Source organism: Crocodylus siamensis, chromosome 7 (assembly GCF_052110815.1).
Source record: "Crocodylus siamensis isolate JL-2025a chromosome 7, ASM5211081v1, whole genome shotgun sequence".
NCBI classification, from domain to species: Eukaryota; Metazoa; Chordata; order Crocodylia; family Crocodylidae; genus Crocodylus; species Crocodylus siamensis.
This window is the reverse complement of record NC_143401.1, coordinates 343,229-356,917: the sequence shown is the minus strand read 5'-3', so window position 1 is coordinate 356,917 and position 13,689 is coordinate 343,229.

Below are 13,689 nucleotides of genomic sequence, written 5' to 3'. Positions count from 1 at the left end.
CCTTGTGACTGGTGTGCAGTGCACGGTGGCGTAGCGCAGCACCCAGAGCATCATCCTCATAGCACGCAGCATTGGGCTCTGATGCGAGCTAAGCACAGGGGCCGTCTTTCCAGCGGAGCTGTGCCCTGCACAGTTTCCTCTCTCTCGGGGGAAGTCTCACCCCTGTGACCGAGCCGGGACCACCCCACAAAGGCAACTGCCTGCAAATGGCTTGGAAGTGACGTGCCGGCTGGCTACAAAAGGAACTCCCAGGCCAGCCACTCTCTGGGTTAACGGCCTGATGTTATCTTGCTGCAATAGGGTCCAGAGTTGGTAATTAAATGGCCAGTAGTTACCGTGCAATTTAGCAGCATTTTCTTGCTATGTAAGCTCTGTAACTTAATTTAAAACCATATTTACAAGCTCAAGTTTTTTGAAGGCCGTGAGAATCAGCTATTTAATAGATTAGCTAGACAAAGTCACATCTTATTAATTTTCAAGGACAGCCTCTTTAGTCTTAGTTTTGCATATCCCATATTGCCATAAATCCATGGCCTTTTTGTAGCCTGCACTTATGTTCTTAATGGAAAAACAGTAAGATCCAAGCAAGAAGCTAATACTTTGAGGAATTCCCTCCAAGTGATAATGTGTATTTATTGACGCACTGTTCCACTTTAGCACTCTTTATTTCACAAGCTACCATCCAGGTCACTAATTCCCAGAAGCCCCCATTTATTCATCAAGGCATGCCAGAAGTTTGTCATGTGCACTGAGTGGCATATATTCAGAGTCCAGCTGCTATTTAAACCATTTGTAGGCCAAATAAATGAACGGTGCCATACAAACACTAGGTTTCTCTTATTCACAGTGGTCCTTATAATATTTGCATTTCCACATTACATTACACTGGAAATACATGAATTCTTGCCAGTGACAAAAAGAAAAAAAATCAAATTAAGATGCTGTCACTTCCTTGCAATTTTGCTTTCTCCATAAAATGGCATCTGTTCTGACAGATCCAACAGTAATAATACACTGTAAGACATGAGGTCAAAAGCCTTACAGTGAGTCATAATGAAACACTTCATTAGGTGTGCCACCCTTTAAATGAAATTCTAATTTAAAGAAGGAAGAAATGCACTAATTGCAGCATTATCCACTGTGATGGTGGTGTTTGGATAAGAACAATGAAGATTTAATTAGGTTGTTTTTCTCTCCACTGTAATGCAGAATAGTTCTTGGATAAGTTTACAGTGTGTGTGTGTGTGTGTGTGTGTGTGTGTGTGTGTGAGAGAGAATTTTTTTGGAGACTTTGAAATCCATGGGGGTACATCCTAGACTTCTGGGACAAAGGCTGTTACAGATTATTCTCCTCCTGAGGTACAATGGGAATTTCCACTGCATGGGTGAAGCTTTTCCGTACGGGGTCAATGCTTCCTTGGCGACCAGTGCAAGAACATGGAATGAACTCCCATGGAAAGCAACATCCCTGCCTCCAGCCTCATACACACATCTTCAAGCTCCTGCCTCCAGCCTCATACACACATCTTCAAGCTCAGGAGCACCACAGACATTTAACACCCAAACCAGATCCCCACCAGAACCAATCATGTGTAATTTTCTGCAGGGGAAGATGAGGAAAGAGAGAGGAGAAACCATGCATGACATCTTTGTGGCATCACTTAGTGCTGGACTGGATGGTCCCCCATATGCTGGGGTGTGATGGCTGTATAAGAAGCTGAATAGAATAGACTACTCACAGTACCAAGTATTGTTTTGCTAGCAAACTGCTCGAAAATGGTAGCTAGAAATGAGGCAAGCCCTACGCATCTCAGCTGGCTGCAAAGGCAGTGAGGCTGCATAGATGGAAGTAGTGATCTAGAAGCTGAGGCTGTAGAAGAGAGAGACCTTTTCCCCTAAAGACTGGCTGTCCCAAAGAATAGGGAATGAGGCATCACCCCTGCCAGAAAATGGGGTTTGCCCAGATTGGCATGATTCTGCTAGAAAAAGCATCATCTGAGCGGTGTCTTCCTTCAAGAAAATGGAAACACAACGTTTCATGTCAGGTCAGGCGCGAGCAGAGCTCTGCATCCTCCTGAGCCCCGGAGGGGGATGTTGGGCATCCTCAGAGATGCAGTCTTGCCAGAAAGCAATGCCCGTGTGGGGCTATCCCTATAGCCAAGGCAGGTGCAGGGGGTAATATCACCCCAATTTAAAGTGAAGAGCCATAAGGTTTCCAATCATCCTTTTTGCTGAGCTTCCCTGTGAATTGGGAAGCACCTAATGTTTCAGTGTTAGAAATTTCCTGCAGGGACATAATTTCAAATCAGCCAGACTCAGTACCCTGCAGTGCTGGTCTTCCCAGCATCGGTCATGTTTTGTGCCCCGGTGTCCGGTCCCTTTCCCCTCACGTGCTGCCTGTCTGCCTGGGCCCAGGCGCAGGGTGAGGTGCGGGACTATCCGGTTTACTATCTCACACCCAACATTTTTTTCTGTTTAAATCTACCACTTTGAAAATCCCTTTCAAGGCTGCTTCTGCTCTTATCAGCTGGATTTTCACACTGGGTAGTTTACCAGAAGGCAAGGGGGGGGATCATTTGTAGATGAGATATCTAAACCGATAGATTAACTCTGCTCATTAACTGCAGTTTCCATCTTCTTCTCTTCAAAGCAATCTCGCTTAGCCCTGCTTTTGCCAGGCATGCTTGATTAACCCTTGCTTAGCCGGAGGACCAAATATGAGGCTGGGGGCCCCTGTAACCCATTACTAAGAAGGGGGGGAAGGATCTTTTAGGAGGGATAAACCGGCTGGGGAGGCTCTTGGAGGAGATAAGAGAAGTACCTCAGCAGTGAGGGCACAAGGGCTCCAAGAGCGGAGGTACAATCATAGGACATGAGGATGAGAAGGGACCTCGGGAGGTCACATTGAGTCCAACCCCCTGCTCCAAGCAGACCAGCCCCAAATACATCGTCCCAGACAAGGCTTTGTCTACCCGGGTCTTCAAAACCTTCAAGGATGGAGATGCCTCCACCTCTCTGGGGAACTTGTTTCCTTGCTTCATCACCCCCCTCGTGAGAGAGTTTTTCCTAATATCCAGCCTCAACTTCCCCTGCTGCAGCTTGCAATAAATCGAGCTCCTGTGGGAGGGCAGAGCAAGGACGCTGGAGCAGCAAGCAGGGGTGGAGGCCGGCAGAGCGAACTGTAAAAGGCATGCCGTGGGGAGACCTGGCTGGGTGATGGGTCTCCTACACTGCCAAAACCCACGCACTGATTACACCACAGCCCAAGCAAGTGGGAAACTGGGAGAGACTTGTACAGAGGACCACGCTGTGTCAGGGGAAAGGGCAGCAGTGGGTGGTCACGGTCCCCCCGGGATAATCTATTCTTTCTTTGCTTTGCTGCAGGCAGGCCTGGCAATGGGGACCCTCGACGAGGAGGACAGCACGAGGCTCTGCTCAGCAAAGATTTCTCCCGCAAGGACATTGTCCGCACTCCTATCCCTTCGTATCCCCGAGCGCGTCTCCGCCATGCTGGGATGTGACTCCGCAGAGCTCCAGGGCCTGGGCACTGCGCTGAGACGCAGGGAGCAGGGAAAGCATCCCGTTGCAAGGAAGCACAGAGCCTGCCACGTGGGGAGGGGCATTGCGGGGCAGAAACCGTGCTGGGAGTGCTGCATCACACTTCCAACCAGAGCCTCTTTCTCCACAACACTTTCCTCCTCTGCTTTTCCAATAAAACCATTCTTTGTGACCGACCTGCTGGGCCTCTTCATTTCCTTCTCAGCGTTCGCTCGCCTCGTTCCTGCCTCACCTAGGGCCCCGCGGCACAGCTCGCTTCACTCCTCACAAAGTAATTAGCCCTTTATCGAGATGCTAGCTCTGGGAGTGGGAGCAAAACCAAACAGGAGGGAGCCCCTGTGAATGGGACTGGCGCTGGCTCTGAAAGCAGAACCATCCGTCCTGAGAAAGATGCCCTTGCATACGCAGTCCCCTCCAAATCCATGTCCCACCCATGCACGTAGTGCCTGAAGTGGCTGCACTGCAGCATCCCACCCTCCATAAGCTGCATGCAGGCGTCCCACAGCCGGGGTCACCGCAGGAAGCTACAGACGGACGCTTTGCGCAGCTCGTCCCCGGCGTGAAGGTGCCTGGCAGCACGGCGACCTGGCTGCAGTGCCGAATCAGGCCAGGCCTCTGGGAGCGACAGCCCCAGACGGTACCTGCCAGCCGGTGCCTGTGGCAGAATGACCCCCAGCATCTGCCCAGACCCTTCTTTAGGTTTCTTCTTGCCATTGTCTCCTCACCTGTCCATCAACTCTGCCTACCTGTCTGAAGGCCCGTGACCTGGGCTGGAGACGTTCCTGAGGGAGGGGGCACCTGCCCCTCCTTTGCTGGTCATGTGACTAGTTCTCTCGCCTGCCTGTCGACCTGGTTGGATGGACACGTTTTCAGCAGTGACATCATGGTGTGGGGGCAGGGGCAGGAGCCCCTGTCACTCTTCCAGGTAACTGGTGATGCATTTCAAATCGATTGGCTAGCATCCAACAACATCCAGGCAGGATTGGTTCAGGATCATGATGTCCAAAGGTCTATATAAGCCCAGACTGCCCAGGAGGGGACGAGGGCCATTTTGGACAGCATGGGAGCAACTGACCAGACGGAAAGAGGGGGATCTCTTCCTCCCTTCCTTGAAACTGGACATATGTTGACCTGGCTGCCTCGAGAGGAAAGCTCAGCCAGCCTCTGGATGATATTTGTGAGTAAGCTACTTGAAACCCATCTAAATATATAGCTGGAAGTACAGCAGATGCATAATCAACACGTACCTATCCACACTTTGCTCTCAGGTTAGTCTGTGATTCCTCCCGATCCTGAATCCTCCCCAAAGCCTCCTCTCTGTAACCAAGAAAGTTCTCCACCATACCCAGCATGGCCGATTTGTTGGGAGAGGGATAAGAGGCATGCCTTCATGTCCTCTTGGTCTGGCTGACTAAGGGAGGCTACTATTTGTGCTCCAGGCTAAAGGAAGCACCCCAAGTCCTTGCAGTGAGTTGAGCACCCTCAAGGTCTGCAAGGCCTGTGTATCCCAGGGGGCACAGGGCCACGGACAGACCGAGACTCCTGGGTGGCGGCAGCCGTGACCCCAGGCTTGCGGGTGTGCTCCGGGAAGGGGGTCGGCCAGATGTGAAGCACCCCTAGGGAGGCACTCTGAGCCGGGAAAGTGGTCGGGTGCAGCGAGATGGGTGGCTCAGCACAGGACAGCCCCATACTGCGCCACCACAGTACCTACCTCGGAGGAGGCCGCAGGTGCAAAGAGGGAGCTTCTGCCACCTGTCCAAGACGTTCTCCCCATTTCTGCCTTCCTCCTCCGTCCTCTCCAAGGCTCCTGCCTGTCCTTGGGGATCCCAACCCGCCGTGTTTTCTGCAGTCGCCTCCCCTGACCCTGCCTGTCGTGTGAAAGCTGGGAGAACCTCGCTTTTGGTTTGGGCACCTGCGGCTCATGCCGAAGGAACCTGGGTCTTCAGGAAGAGACCGAGGAGGAACGCTGCCTGTGGTACCTGGCCTCAAAATGAAAGTCCTGCGGAGACCTGCCCCGGCACTGCCCTGCCTGCGAGGTGGCGCAGCCCGCAAGTCCAGCATCCTGTCTCCAGCAGCAGGCACAGCCAGATGCTGCAAGGGACAGTGAGGACCCCCAGCCCAGGGTCATGATGGGAGTCTCTGCCCTCTCCCCCAGGAGAAGTTTACTCCTTGTCAGCCGGAGGCCAGCTCAGTCCTTGGGGTGTGAGGGCTTAAACTGCTCTGCAAACTCCAGCTTTGTGCTGCTGAGTTCTGTGTTTGTGACTGCTGCAATCCCATCACGTGGCGAGGGGTCCCACCAGCTACATGTGAACAAGCACCCCCACCCAGTCTCCCTGTCAGCTTGACATTGCTGCTGCCTTTAAATCTGGCTGTCCTGGTGGCCTCCTCTCCAATGTTGTCATCGACTCATATCTCCAGAGGGCCACGACCCAGATGACTTGAATGCAGCCAACCGTGAGCCATCTTGCTCTGTGACTGTGCTTTCCCCAAGCTTTCCTGGCATCTCAAGGTAAATGTTGCTGCGTTCATTTTGGCTCTGATGATGTATCAACCTGTGTCCCAGTGCAGACACAACTCGGGATACTAATTATAATTTCTTTGTGAGTTACAAGACAGCGAAATTGCTTCCACCTGAAGTTGTCAGCAAGCAGAATGAAATATGGGAGCCCTGAAAATTAAACTGTGTTGGCAACCACTTAAAAGGGCTCCATAATGGGTTAGGTTTTGGCAGCTTATTATGTGATGTTCATGAGAAGTCCTGCCACGGGGAAAGGGGTTGTCTTTTATGAGCCACAAAAAATAAACATCAGAAGCTTTTCCCCTCTTCTTAGCAACTGCTTCTGGAGAAAGTTATTTGAGATCCAGACCCTGCAAACACTGCAAATACCCGTGAAAAATCATGGACAAACAAATACTGAAGTCATAATTTAAAAAAATAAATACATCTTATTGTGCTATTTTCTCTTTGCTCTGGCTTCCACCAGCCATTTGAAGTTATGATGCTGGATGTGTCTCTCTCTATAAAAGACTCCAGATTAACCGCAGCAGCTGGAGAGAGAGGAGGATGCCCAGTGCCTGGTGTATTGCTCTCTGCCTGGCAGCCCGGCTCTGCCTCCCCCTTCCCTTTCTCTGTGCTGAACCAGCCGTTGGGTCTGGCAGGTCAGAGCTTGGGCTGGTGTGTCGCTCCGACAGCAACGCACCAGGCAGCGTGCCCACGGCCCCGCCGCAGCCCGAACCAAGGGCCTGAGCCGCGCCTTGCTGAGCGGGACGGAGACGGGGTGAGGAGGAAGGTCCACGGGGTCAGCTTTCCTGCGTGAACCCCAAGCAGAGCGGCGTGCGGAGAGCTCCCCTGACGAGGGCAGCGTGGTTTTAAATGGGGGGAGAAGCCATCCCTTAATTATAGAGTAAATTTGAAAGCGAGGAGGAGTGTAAGAGGGGAGAAACAGCCAGGAACTAGAGGATCCTGTGTGTACATGTGCACATGTGTCTGCAACACATATGTGTGAAGGACACATGCACATATGTATGCAAAGCTGCTGCACACTGGGGTGCCATTCCTAACTGCAGCCTTTGGGCATTTCTGCAACAAACACTGGGACTAGTCAAAATTTCCTGAATGCTTGTATTTTGTCCAAAAGAAATAAAACCAAGAGATCGATTTCCATGAAAAGTTTTGCAAATTATCCATCCTGTTTTTCAACCAGTGAGTCAGGAAATTCTGAATTTTAAAAGGGCATTGACGATAACAAAGGTTCACCAGAAAAAGTTTTGTGGTTGAAATCACCTGTATCTGATGGTGCAACCGGGTCAGGCCCCTGATGGTCTCTGATGCACGAGGGGAGACTTTCAAGAACTTTGGGAAACCTGTTTCCCACCCATTTCTATTCATACCTCTCATACATATTGCTTTTCATGCAGCCAGTACCAGCTTCCTCAGCTGGTCTCTCAGCATAACTTCCCAGGGGATGGAAGGGGGAAAAAACACTTCGCAAAACTCCTGATGTTTCTGTGGTGCAGTCACTGCCTTTATCATAGCGATGTCTCCTTTTGAACAACCCATCCCATGTTTCACCGTGGAGAGAGTCACACCAGTCTTCTCACTTCTGTCGAAAGCAGCCGTATTATTTGGCTTATTTACTGAGGGAAGGCAGGCAAGTCTCACTAGGAGCACGGGTGTAAATAATTAACCACAGAGAATTTGAGAGCACCTTGGAGTTTAGATGTGAATCCTAGAAGAAAAGTTTAAAAGATTTTTCTCTTTTACTTACCCCCTAATCAGGTTCCCTTTTATGTATTCTGAGGGCACCCAGCGTGACGTGAGAGCGACCGTGGCTGGCAGCGCAGGTCAGGAATTCTCTCTCGGAACATTTTTCTATCTGAAAAACTGCCGTTTTGTCGACATAGAAACTTTCCATTGAAACACGTCTGTTGTGGTTTGTGGGGAGAGGGCAGTATGAAGAGTCTCAATGTCAAAATGTTCTTTCAGCGTTTTCGGATTGGCATCTGTCTTCTTTGCTCATCTCAAAAGGGCTTTTTATTTAAAAAGGTCTTTTATTTATATTCTACAAATAGAACAGCCAAAGCCTATGTAATTGTTGATGCAGAATGTAATTTTTGTAAGGCTGTTTTGTGGGGAACAAGCACATCTTTGCTTTTCTCCTGGTTTGCAATGCAGAACAATTTTGCGACGGTGGGATTTGCCGCGAGTCCGACCTCTGGCCTCCACACAGCCTTGGTGGCCAGCTCAGCGCTGCAGTGACTGGCAGCCAGCATCCCTGCCCCGTTTGCGCTGGGATTCACAAGGACGTTAGTTAAGCCGAGTTGAAACAGAACCAAACGCTCAAGGGTAGGCCCAGCCTCCGCCGAAGAGACGGAGAGAACAAAACACCCCGGGAATCCGGCCGCTGTAGACGGAGAAGAAGAGCTCAGTCAAGTGTGCGAGAAAAGGAAAAAAGCATTTAGTAAATCTGGGCCCCACCTGGGTTCTTAATCTGCTTTTATGTGACTGTCTCACCACTGAGCACAAGCGCGGCACACCTCGCTCCGCGGGCTGCACTGACAGTTTGAGGGTTATTGAGCACAGGATTTTCCCATCAGAACTGCAGAAATACCTGTTCTCAACAGCCGTGCGCAGCTCTCCCGTTACATCTCACCAAGAGATCAATAGCCCTTGGGAGTGCTCATTTGTTACCTGTGATGCAGTCATCATTTAGGAGTCAGGCAGTGGGGGTGTTTGGTGCTTGAGATAAAAGGGGCCAGCACAAAGACTGATGGATATTTCAGCTCCCGGTGCAGGGCCAGGTTCCCCCCACCAGTGATTCGCGTTGCTCCAGGCAGCGCCGGCTGCACTCACGGGGAAGTGATGCTAGGGTCCCGCATTGCGGCCGGGCCAGTGACAGCCTGACCAGCATCATGGCACCTGCGTGGGTCAGAGAGAGAGCCCCCCCACTGGCTCTTGCACGCATTGCTTACTCTTTGGGGGGCCATTGCGCACATGCCTGTGGACATTTGGTGTGCAAAGGAGAGCTCCACATGCTTGCCTGTCCTGTGGCAATGTGTGGAGCGTGCTATGGGTTGCATGGGGTAGAAGTAGCAAGCTGGGCCTTGGTTCATGTCTCCACGTTTAGTGGATCTGATGGGTCCTTCATACCACTGCTCTTCTATAACCCTAGCACGAGGCCCGTGGCCATCGGGTGGGCAGCATGGATGCGGGGAGCTGATCCTGCAGGTTCAGGATGGAGGCTGAAACTTAAAGCAGAATCCTGTGGGACTCAATAGGTGAGACGTAGCTGTGTTATTGCTGTGTTACTGCATCCATTCTTTTCTTTTGGGGGGCACGGGGTGGAGCGCTTGTTGCACTCGCGCCCTGGTTTGGACAGACCCCTCAGAAGAGTGTGTTGTCACACCTGCGCGTCCCCAGCATCCCTGTTGTACCCTTGGTGGCTGTGGCACCCGCAGCACCACTCGCCCAGGCACCACAGCGTGGACGCAAGGCCTTGGGCTTCGTGGCCACGGCAAGGAAAACGCTGCCCCGTGATTGCAGGAGCCAGGGAAGGTCTAGTTCAGCCCTGCGGCTGCAGCTCTCGAAAGGCCCTCAGGCACCTTGCCCCCAGACAGCACTGCCACGAGGCATGAGCTGTGCGCTTCACCAGAGGCAACTGCGCAGACCCAGCCTCCACGTGTCGCCCACGGGAGGGGAGGAGCTGGGCCATGATCCTGCAGGGAGTATTTATAAGCATGTCTTCACGCGCATGACGAGGCCAGTTGGTGCCAAAGGCTCAAATAAGTCTCTTCAGGAGCCAGGCTGTGTGTCTGTGCACCATTTTAAAAGGCTCTTGAGTACCGGGCATTTATGGAGAGACCATTGCATTCACATAAAAGCTATTTTAATTCCAAGGAGCTGCCTCCCTCTCAGACAAGCCCTTGCTATGGAGCGCTTTGCCATGATGACTCATCACTGATTGAGGAAACGGGGAATATAATTAGCTGCTGACAAATGCTTTTGGTCCCTGCATTGGCCGGAGTGAGGAAACATGGCACCTTTTTTGCACTGTGAGGCTTGGCCATCTGGGTCCCGGTGGGAGCTCTTGCAAGGCGGGTTGGTGGGTGAAGCTGCTGCTACATCTGCCTGGCACGGTGGGTGCTGGAGGATGTCGTGGAGGCCTGTCATGGAGCATCCACATGGCCCGGCCCGCAGGGTCCCAGCAGGCTCGGCGCTGTGGCTGCCTGTAGTCCTTGCAGCAGTCCCGTGGGCAGTCCCGGCGAACAGGCTCCACTCGCCGCAGAGTTTCCTTCGCCGCAGCCATCAGATGAGCAAACGCTCTCCTGCTCTGAGGTGCTTTTCAGCCCCCATCTAAATGCATTGGGCGCCTTGTTCGGGTGGCATCGATTAGGAACGTCCTGTGCCATGGAGATAAAACCCCCAGTCCCTGCCGAGCGCTCCCTGTTGCGGCTCCTGTTGTGACTGGACTCTGATGAATGGCTTGCTGGGAAATCAATAGAAGCAGGGGCTTGTCAGGGCCCCAAGATTAATGGACCTGGCTTGGCACGGAGAACATCCCTGCGCCGGCATTGCCAGCCCGCGCTGCGCGTCTGTCTGCACAGGTTTCAATCACCGCGGGGCCAGCTGGACTCGCGCGGCCATCCTTCGCAGAGAGTGTCGTTGTCCTCCGGGATCCCGGCTCCAGAGCCCGCCGTGAGAACAGCCCACCCCAGAATGAAATGGGAAGGAGCTGTGATTACTGGCAAACGTCGTCTTCTTCCTCCAGACAGTTAGGAGCGGGATGCAAAGCAGGTTGAACAAAACTTGGAACAAAACCTGCATCCTTTGGTCCTTACAGAGCAGATGCTATTTTTTAAAGCATAGTTCATGATTTGGGAGAGGCAGGGTTACTTTTCCCTCAGTCCCGGGGCTTGCTTCAGCAATAGAGAGAGATCCATTACGGCACAGAGAGATGCTCCCTCCCCCTTTTTGATACAAATGCAACCACAGCTGATGAGGGGCTCCAGGCATTCAGGGGATTTGACAGGACACATCCTCACTGGTAGCATGTTTGGCCCTTCCTTGGCCACCGGAGCCTGGAGATTTAACTTCCAGGCAACGGGCCCCTTGTTTCACGGCACCACCCCTTTCCCACTGCCCACAGGCCCACGATATCCGTCCATACCATCAACCCCTCATGTTTGCAAACAAGCCCCATGTTCATTCTCCCACAGTTCCCCTCATGCAGGCAAGAAGCTCCATTTCACACCCCCAAAGGCCTCTCCTTGTCCTCCTTCAAAACTGCCCTTAAACGTTCCCTTTGTCAGCACCTGAACGACCCACTCAGTATTGGGCACCCCTACACATGCATTGATGTGCTTTAACTAAAGCACATTAAATATGGTGCCTCCATTGTGAGATACTAGGAAAATGTGCATTAGGCTGTCTTAATGTGCATTAACTAAATAGCACATTTTTAGTGACTTTTTAATGAACATTAAAAATAGGCTAATGCACATTAAAGCACACATGTAGACATGCAGCTGGCATGCCCAGTGACTTGTCCTGGCACTGGCCAGTGTCATCTCATGTTTCCTCCTGTCTCCCCATCTGTCTGCTGCCACATGTCTTCTCTTTGTGGACCTGGGCTGGGTCCTCCCAGACAGGTTTGTAGTGCAACAGGCAACACCCGATGGCCATCGCTCCGTAAAAATCTACATGGAGAAAAGGCATTTGCAAGCCCACCAGGGAAGCCCAGGGAGAGGTGGTTGAAGGTGGTGAGGTGTGATCTCTCACCGGCACAAGGATGCTGCCTCGCGCACTCAATTCCTGCAGCTGTCTGGTCATTCTGGAGTGACCCAAGGGCCCAAACTCGGCCTGTGAGTCCGCAAAGGCGAGTGTTTTTGAAGAGTGAAGATGTCGGTGTCCTGCCGGCGAAGTGACAGGATGCTGAGAATGAAATGGGTCAGGCTGGCTTCCCAGGACAGGTAACCAGAGCAAATTTTCTTTCCCAGCTTCTTTCAGATGTCTCGCACCCCGTTTCTGCATGCTTGGTAAAGATGGCAGGACACGTCCTCAGGCTCTGCATTAAGCCAAGAATCTGCTGCTGGAGAAAACAGCAGCCGAGTCCCAGCTTTGCCCAAGAGTTTCAACCCATTAAGCTCAACACTTCCTCCCATTACTAGTTTAGCATTCTTGATTAAGAACAGCTCCTTTATTTTTCTGACTAGCTGAGCCCCTTAACGACACTCACCCTGCTTTCTTTGCTCCATTTGAGCTGCCTGGAGACTTAGCAGAAAAGACTTAGCCCTCATGTGATTACGCTTCCTGTCCTGGAACCAGAAAAATATGAGAAAATAGCGGCTGTCTTGCCTCTCTGCTCCTCGTCTTCCCCCGACACTCTGCCCCAGCACTTGGCAAGCCAAGACTAACCCATGTCTTGAATGTCCTGTTGCACCAAGTTCATGCCACCGGTGCCAGTTCTCATACTTGTACCACGGCTTGTTTTGTGCTCTGGGGCCAGGTGCTGATGGCCTGTGCACACGGGGGAATCTCAGCGTGCATTGTCTTTCAAGAGAGTACTGGTGTAGGCCTCCACACAGGGGAGAAGACCTTGAAATCCTGCCTCCCCAGTGCACCAGGAAAGCTCAAAAACACAACCCAGGAGAGGAACCCACACGGTGCATCCTGTCAAATCACACAAGCATTGAGCCAATCTTGTGCTGTTTTCTGAGGCAGCAAAAGAGGCAGGTACCTACGCACTCAAGGTATGCATGAATGTGTCCCAGACCAAGGGCCAAATTACCTGACACTGGAAGTGTTATTGAAGACCGAGCCTTAAAGGAAGCCAGTCAATTGAAAGAACTACAGAGCATCAGTCTCAAGGGCTCATTTTCCCTCGACGATCCTGACGCTGCTTTCGTCTATGGCTGCCAACAAGAGGTTTCTTCTTGACCAGGCTGGGGCCTATTTTCAGCCATAGCTGCTGGGATATAATGTCCCTGCTGCATCTCAACAGCTTCTCCCTTCTGCTGACTAATTCCAAAAAACCAGCAGTCTTGGGACGAGACCAACGCACCCAGCTAGTTTCCTTCAGACACCTCACTGGGGTTGAGCCCTGGATCAAGGAAGAGCTTACTCAGTCCGCATCTGTGATGGTGGATCACCTTGCGCTTCCCAAATGCTTGTTATGTCCAGCATCCCAAAGTGCTTTTAGACACCTCCAAAATGGTCAACTGCCTAAAAGAGGAGTACTCACCTGGAACACTGCACATGCACATTTCCATGGCTGGCTACAGCAGCTCCTTCACCTGTTACATTATGATAAATAATCCCTCTTTTTTAAATCGGCCTAGAGTGGATATGTACTGACCCATTCGCACATGCCTCTGCCATGCTGCATCCACAAGCACAGCAAAGAACCACGGCCCAAAGCATGTGTCCACATAACGGGATTCTGCCTTCAATGCTCTGCCCCCAAAGCAAAAAATTCCTTTATCCACCCAATATAAAGCTCCTACGCATAACAAAGCAGCTGGAGGACCATGCAGTATCTCAGAAATAGGGAAGCGCATTTAACCCAGTGATAGACGATCACACCAAGTGGTGATTTGCCCACGATTGACTTGGCTGGGATGACACAGAAGCAA